Genomic DNA, 9,254 nt, shown 5'->3' on the forward strand with positions numbered 1-9,254 from the left:
ATGCCCCTTGATTGCCTGGCTTTGGTGGCATTGGGGCTTGTATTTGTGAGTCCAACGGGGCTGTAACAAATGGAGAGATGGTTCTTGGCTGCCTACTACCCCCAAAGCACAGTGCAGAGACAGCAGACTGAATCACACCCCAAGTTTTTCTGTGGAAGAGGCCTATTCACTTGTCTTGGAGCTTTGGCCTGAGGGGCAGGCTTCTGGTTTGGCACACTTCTAGGGGCTTACTTAGGTGCTCTCTGGGATGGAGACCAATGGGCATCATCTTTGCAGTCTCCTTCCTTGCTCTGAGTTGTTGTGTACACACCTTGTACCCCAGCTTTTGTGGCTGCTTCCTAGAGGACACTTCCATTTATAGCTTGACTCTGCTGGCCAGTGGGGCTTGTGTTTCCAGGTTCAACAGGACAGTAGCAAAGAAACAGTTCTTAACTGGCTATCACCCCAGAGCTCAGGACTGAGGGAGCAGACAGAAATTGCCATCTCCCAGTCTTCCCCAGAAAGAAGTATATTTACATATTTTAAAAGCTGCTGCCTGAGGGTCTGCTTTCCAAACAGAGTAAATCTAAGTACTGACTAAGATCCTCTCCTTGAGACACTGACAGGTTTTGTAACACCCTTACCTATTGGGAGACACTAAAAATAAAGTAGGGTGCTTGGACAATCAGAAAGGTTTGAGAGACAATAAAGGGCTAGGGCAGGGTTGAACAATAAGGTTTGGCTTCTACATGAGGCCACTCCTTCAAGACTGGGAGAGGTGACTGTCTTATCTAATGCATAGAAACCAACACAGAGAGTCAAGAAATATGAAGAAAAACATGAATATGTTCCTAACAAAAGAAGAAGTAAAACCTCACAAAGAGACCTTAAGGAAATGGAGATAGTGATTTGTCTGATAAAGAGTTCAAAATAATGGCTGTAAATCCGCTCACTGAGCTCAGGAGAAGAATGGATGAACATAATGAGAATTTCAACAAGGAGATAGAAAATATAAAAAGGTACCAAACAGAAGTCAGATGAATATAGTAAGTGAACTGAAAAATACAATAGAGGGATTCAACAGCAGATTAGAAGAAAGGATCAGTTAACTTGAAGTCAAGGAAGTGACACTCACCCAATCAGAGCAGCAAATAGCAAAAAGAATGAAAAAGAATTAAGATAGCTTTAGAGACTCATGGGACAACATCAAGGAGACCAACATTTGCATTATAGGGGTCTTTGAAGGAGAAGAGAGAAAGAAAGGGGCAGAAAACTTATATGAAGAAATGTTGGCTGGAAACTGCTCCAATCTGGGGAAAGAAACAGACATCCAGATTCAGAAAGCCCAGATGGTTCCAAATAAGATGAATCCAAAGAGACCCACACTGATATGCATCACAATTAAATTGTCAAAAGTTAAAAAGACTAGGAGAGAATCTTAAAAGCAGGAAGGAAAAAACAACTTCTTACCTAGAAGGAACTCCCATAAGACTTTCAGCAGATTTTTCAGCAGAAACTTTGCAGGCCAGAAGGGAGTGGCACGTGTTAAAGTGCTGAAATTAAAAAACTGTCAGCCAAGAATACTCTCCCCAGCAAAGTTATCCTTCCAAATGGAAGGAAACATAGAGTTTTCCAGACTAGGAAAAGCTAAAGTTGTTCATCACCACTGGACCAGCCTTAGTAGAAATGTTACAGGGACTTCTTTAACCTAAAATAATGGTAACTAATTCATAACAGGAAACCATTAATCTCACTGGCAAAGGTAAATATATAGTAAAATTCAGAATAATCTAATGTTGTGAAGGTGGTGGGTTAATCATTTATAGAGTTAGTATGAAGGTTAAAGGACAAAAGTAGTAAAAATAACTCTAACTACAATAATTTGTTAATGGATACACAATAGATGTAAATTGTGACATCAAAACAAAATAAGAGGGAGTATTAAAATGTAGAGCTTTAGAATGAATTCAGGCTTAAGTTGTTATTGACTTAAAATAGACTGTTATAGTTATAAGCTGTTTTATATAAGGCTCATTGTAACCACAAAGCAAAAACCTATAATAGATACACAAAAGATAAACAGAAAGGAATAGAAGCATACCACTACAGAAAATCATCAAATCTCAAAGGAAGAGAGCAAGAGGAGAAGAAGGAACCAAGGAAGTACAAAATGGCCAGAAAACAATTAACAAAATGACAATAAGTACATACCTATCAATAATTACTTTAAACATAAATAGACCAAATTCTACAATCAAAAGACTTAAAGTGGCTGAATGGATTAAAAACACAAGATCTATCTGTATGCTGCCTACAAGAGATTCACTTCAGATGTATGGACACACAGACGTGAAGGATGGAAAAAGATATTCTGTGCAAAAAGAAACCAAAAGAAAGTTGGAGTAGTTATACTTACATCAGAAAAAAATAAACTTTAAGGCAAAGACTGTAGTAAGAGACAAAGAAGATCATTATATAAAGGGTCAATTCAATAAGAAGATATAACATTTTAAATATTTATGCAGCTGGCATAGGAGCACCTAAATATATAAAGCAAATATTAACAGACCTCAAGGGAGAGAGAGGCAGCAATAAAATAATAGTAGGGAACTTTAATACCCCACTTTCATCAGTGGCTAGGTCATTGAGACAGAAAATCAATGGGGAAATATTGGCCTTAAATGACATATTAGACCAAATGGACTTGCAGACATATACAGAGCATTCCATTCAAAAGCTACAGAATACACGTTCTTCTCAAGAGCACATGGAACAGTCTTCAGGATAGATCATATGTTAGGCCACAAAACAAATGATAATAAATTTAGAAAGACTGAAATCATATCAAGCATCTTTTCCAACCCCAATGGTATGAAGCTAGAAATCAATTACAAAAAAGCCCTGGAAAATTCACAAGTATGTAGAGATTAAACACCATGTTACTGAACAACCTATAGGTCAAAGAAGAAATCAAAAGAGAAATTAAAAATACCTTGAGACAAATGAAAACAGATATACAACATACCAAAACATTTACTATAAAGCAGTTCTAAGAACAATAGTCATAGCAATAAATCCCTACATTAAAAAACAAGAAAGATCTTAATAAACAACCTAACTTTACACCTCAAGGAACTAGAAAAAGAACAAAACCAAAGTTAGTAGAAGGAAGGAGATAATAAAAATTGGAGCAGAAATAAATGAAATAGAGACTAAAAAGACAATAGAAAAGATCAATGAAACTAAGAGCAGGTTTTTTAAAAAGATAAAATTGACAAAACTTTAGCTAGACTCATATAGAAAAAAATACATACATGACTCAAATAAATAAAATCAAATATGAAAAAGGAGATGTTACAACTGATACCACACAAACACAAAGGACCATGAGACTACTATGAACAATTATTCACCAACAAATTGGACAACCTACAAGAAATGGATATATTCCTAGAAACATACAACCTACTAAAATTGAAGCATGAAGAAATAGAAAATCTGAACAGACCAATTACTAATAATGAGATTGAATCAATAGTCAAAAACCTCTCAATAAAAAAAGTCCAAGACCAGAAGGCTTCATTGGTGAATTCTACCAAACATTTACAGAATAATTAATGCCAATCCTTCTCAAACTCTTCCAAAAGATAAAAGAGGAAGAAACATTTTCGAACTTACTTTAAAAGGCCAGAATTACCATGATAACAAAACCAGACAGGAACACCACTAGAAAGAAAATTATAGACCAATATCCCTGATAAACAGAGAGGCAAAAATCCTCAACAAAACGTTAGCAAACCAAATTCAACAATACATTAAAAAGATCATACACCATCACCAAGTAGGGTTTATTCTGGGGATGCAAGGATGGTTCAACATCTGTAAATCCATCAACGTGATATACCACATTAACAAAACGAAGAATAAAAATCATATGATCATCTCGACAGATGAAGAAAAAGCACTGGACAAAATTCAATATACACTTATAATAAAAGCTCTCAGTAAAGTGGTTATAGAGGGAACGTACCCAAATGTAATGAAAGTCAGATATGACAAGACCACAGTTATCATCATACTCAATGGTGAAAAGCTGAAGCTTTTCTTCTAAGATCAGAAATAAGACAAGGTTGCCCACTCTCACCACTTTTATTCAACATAATATTGGAAGTCCTAGCCAGAGCAATTAGGCAAGAATAAGAAATAAAAGTCATCCAAACTGGAAAGGAAGAAGTAAAACTCACTATTTGCAGGTGACATGATATTACATATAGAATCCCTAAACTCCATCAAAAAACTGTTAGAACTGATAAATTAATTCAGTAAAGTTTCAGGATATAAAATCAGTATGAAAAGATCAGTTACACTTCTATACACTAATAACAAAGTATCATAAAGAGAAATTAAGAAAGCAATACCATTTTTCTCTCTTTTTTTTTTTTTTTTTTTGAGGAAGATTAACCGTGAGCTAACTACTGCCAGTCCTCCTCCTTTTGCTGAGGAAGACTGGCCCTGAGCCCACATCCGTGCCCATCTTCCTCTACTTTATATGTGGGACGCCTACCACAGCATGGCGTGCCAAGCAGTGCCATGTCCACACCCGGGATCCAAAATGGCGAACCCCGGGCCGCTGCAAAGTGGAACGTGCGAACTTAACTGCTGTGCCACCGGGCCAGCCCCAGCAATATCATTTATGATTGCATCAAAAAGAATACAATACCCAGGAATAAATTTAACCAAGGAGATAAAAGACCTATACACTCAAACCTATAAAACATTGATGAAGAAAAGTGAAGATGACACAAATAAATGGAATGATATCTCATACTCATGAATTGGAAGAATTAATATTTTTAAAACGTCCAGTCTACTCAAAGCACTCTACAAGATTCAATGTAATTGCTATCAAAATTCCAATGGCAATTTCACAGAAATAGAACAAACCAATCCTAAAATGTATATGGAACCACAAAAGACCTCAAATAGTCAAAGTGATCTTGAGACAGATGAACAAAGCTGGAGGCATCACACTCCTTGATTTCAAACTATATTACAAATCTATAATAATTAAAACAGTATGGTATTGGCATGAAACAGACACATAGATCAATGGACAGAATAGAAAGCCCAGAAATAAACCCACGCATATATGGTCAACTAATTTATGACAAAGGAGCCAAGAATTTACAATGAGGAAAGGACCATCTCTTCAATAAATGGTGTTGTGAAAGGTAGATAGCCACAGCAAAAGAATGACACTCAACTACTATCTTATACCATACACAAAAATCAACTCAAAATGGATTAAAGACTTGAACGTAAGTCCTGAATCCATAAAACCTCTAGAAGAAAACATAAGCAGTAAGTTCCTTAACATTAGTTGGTGATGGTTTTTTGGATTTGGCACCAAAAGCAAAGGCAACAAAAGCAAAAATAAACAAGTAGGAATACATCAAACTAAAAAGCTTCTGCACAGCAAAGGGAACCATTGACAAAATGAAAAGGAAATTTACCAAATAGAATTTATTTGCCAGTCATATATCTAATAAGGGGTTCACATCCAAAATACATAAAAACCTCATACAAATCAGTAGCAAAAATACCAAATAATTCCATCAAAAAATGGGCAGAGGATCTGAGTAGACATTTCTCCAAAAAGACATACAGATGGCCAACAGGTACATGAAAATGTGCTCAACATCATTAATCATCAGGGAAATGCAAATCAAAACCACAATGATATATCACCTCACACCTGTCAGAATGGCTATTATCAAAACGATGAGATAAAAAGTGTTGATGAGGATGTGAAGAAAAGGGAACACTTATGCACTGTTGGTAGGGAGGCAAATTGGTGCAGCCACTATGGAAAACAGCTTGGAGACCCCTGAAAAAATTGAAAATATAACTACCATATGATCCAGCAATTCCACTTCAGGGTATTTATCTGAAGAAAACAAAAATACTAACCTGAAGAGATATCCTCACCCTCATGTTCATTGCAGCATTACTTACAATATCCAGGACATGGAAGCAACCTAAGTATTCATTGATGGATGAATGGATAAAGAAAAGATGGTATGGTCATGCATTGCTTAATGATGGGGATACATTCTGAGAAATGTGTTGTTAGGCAATCTCATCATTGTGTGAAAATCATTGAGTAGACTTACATAAACCTAGATCCTAGATGGTATAGCCTACTACAGGCTATATGGTACTAATCTCATGAAACCACTCTTGTAGTGGTCTGTCATTGACCAAAACACATTATGCAGCACATGACTGTATATATACACAATGGAATATTATTCAGCCATAAAAAAGAATAAAATCTTGTCACTTGAAACAACATGGAAGGACCATGAAGGCATTAAGCTAAGTGAAATAAGTCAGACAGAGAAAGATAAATACTGTATGATATCACTTATATGTGAAATCTGAAAAAAAAAAAAAAAACCTCATAAATACAGAGAACAAATTGGTGGTTGCCAGAGGTGAGGGTGGGGGGTGGGCAAAATAGATGAAGGTGGTCAAAAGGTACAAACCTCCAGTTATAAAATAATTAAGTCCTGGGGATGTCATGTACAGCATGGTGAGTATAGAATAATACTGTACTGCATATTTGAAAGTTGCTAAGAGAGTAAACTTTAAAAGTTCTCATCACAAGGAAAAAAAGATTGTTACTATGTATAGTGATGGATGGTAACAAGACTTATTGTGATCATTTTGCAATATGCACAAATATCAAATCATTGTGTTGTACACTCGAAACTAATATAATGTTATATGTCAATTATATCTCAATAAAAAAATTCCTCCACACATAAAAATAAATAAGCAAAATTTTAAAAAAATTTATGGAACCCTCCCACTTTCAAGGGGTGTTCCCTTTTACCTATTTCCCCAGCTAAAATTATATAGCCATCTTTCTAGAGATTGTATTTAAATTTGAACTTGGATTTGTCTTTCTATCATTTCTTTCTAAAAAAATCTCTAAACTACCTAATAAACTTCCTTTATTCATTAATTTTATTAATCTTCCTATTTGAGTATTTTGAAAGCACTGGAATATTCTAGGGGACTCTGTACTTTGAGAGGTGAAATAAGATTTTTTAAAATAACCTTCTACATGGATCTGTAGACATAATTTCCCAACTTTATTGAGATGTTTCTTCTTTCAGATTTTCTGTCATATTTTCCTGATATGCATCTTTGTGGATTTAGTCATTTTGAATAACTTAGGTGCATTCTTTTCTGCACTAATGCTCTTTTGGTTGTAATAGAAATACAACTGCAGTAGCTTAGGCAAAGATAGGGAAGTAAACATGTGAATAAAATAACTATAAATTGCAATAATTGCAATGAAAGGAAAAACCAAAGAGCTGAGCTGGAAAATAATGGAGTGCAGGTTGGGGTGGGGTACTAGTTTAGACTGATGATCAGAGAAGGTCTCATGTATATGATGAGACCTAAAAAATGAAAAGCAGCTAGCAGGGCAAAGAGTAAGGCAGAGCATTTCAGGCAGAGGGACTGGAATATGCAAAGGCCTGAACTAGGAAAAGAGCTTTGGTACATTCCAAGAACTGAAAGACTAGTACAGCTCAGCTTTGGGTGGATTGGAGGGATGTGGGTGGAGAAAATGCTAGAGAGAGGGTCTAGAACAGTGCTTTTCAACAGAATTTGCCACAATGATGGAAATGTTCTGTATCTCCACTGCCCAATATAATAGCCAATAACTTTATGCAGCTAATAAACACTTGAAATGTGGCTAGTGTGAGTTCTGAGTTTTTAAAATTTTGCAGAACATTAACATTTAACAGCTATATGTGGCCAGTGGCTACCATTTTGGACAGTCCAAGTCTAAATCTTGGCACAGCCTAGTGGATTATGGAAGAGGTTCCCAAAGTAGTAAACAAGATGAGCCTTTTTTGTTGTAACTGTTTTATATTTAATGTTGGTTGTTTCTATTTATGGCAAGTGGTACTGATTTTTTATTAACCGTAGCAACGTAACATTTCCTTTGGGAATAAATGGCTAAACAAATTAAGTAGAAGAGGTAACAGGGAAATAGGACAAACTTACTGGTGCTCAAATAACTGAAGTTTAGAAAGTGCAGACTACATATGAAGTTAAAATTTTATCTAAAGGCAAAAATAGAGGGGAATAATGAAATTATAAAAGGTTCTGCTTCCTCTCTTTGAGCCAAACCAGGTCTAGGAGAGTTCCCACAGCCAATCTTGCTCTTCTCTGTCGCCTGATTGTTACGAATAAGGGACATAGCTTTTGCTTTTCAGAAGGGAACATTTCACATTCAGAAAGAGTATTTTTTGCTGAGATCTACTGCTGTCAGTTTCGTCTTGATTCACTGTACTTCCTCCTTTCACTTTCTCCCCACCACTTCTGCTAAATCTCAGCCCTTTTGGAAGCCCTTACGTCTGTATTTTGACATCTGAAGATTATATCTGTCTCCTAGTTTCACTGGAAAAAGAATTTATGGAGTATTTTTACTGTCTCTTTGTTGCTTATGTACAATTTGTAGGGGGAAAAAAGGGAGCAATATTGATTTGTGCAGCCACGTTCATACTGAAGTCCTCTCTAGACCAAAATTTAATCCAATGGTCACTTTAATTCTCAGCTCGTATAGTCCCATCGGGATGCTTTCTGTCTTAGATGAATACCCATGATGAATTAATACTTGGAATTATTATATTAATATAGATCAAATAAATGAACTAACCTTCATTTATTTCATGTCATCCTGATAGATGGGAATCATATTTTCTCTCTTTGTTGACATTTCCTTTGTGATAATTATCGCATGGCCACCTCTAGAAGCAAAGGAGACTGGAAAATTGAGTATTTAGTTTTCCTAGACCCAATGTTAGAAGTGACCAGAGGAGGTGAGGGTTGGATATAGGTGTTAGGTTTGCCAACCAGTGGTGTCTTCCACAATCTCGGTAGTAAGGAGGAACACTGGCATCAGTTCAGCCCTGTTGATACCAACCTCTTAAGACTGAACAATAGTGCAGAGACCTGGGTGCTAATCCTACTTCTGCCACAAACTGGCAGTGTGACCTTGAGCAAGCCACTGTACCTTGGCTTCCTCATCTATCAAGTAAGCGGGTGGTAGAGAATCACAGGATTTTGACAGAAAGCTAATGTACAATGGCTCAGAGACATGCCAAAGATGTGTCAGTTTGCTTGTCAGGAGCCGAGTGCACCATTTGGAGTACGGGATAGGAAAAGGTCTCATTGCTTAGCAATGAGAGCGA

The sequence above is a fragment of the Equus przewalskii genome, chromosome 16 (genome assembly GCF_037783145.1).
Source record: "Equus przewalskii isolate Varuska chromosome 16, EquPr2, whole genome shotgun sequence".
NCBI lineage: Eukaryota > Metazoa > Chordata > Mammalia > Perissodactyla > Equidae > Equus > Equus przewalskii.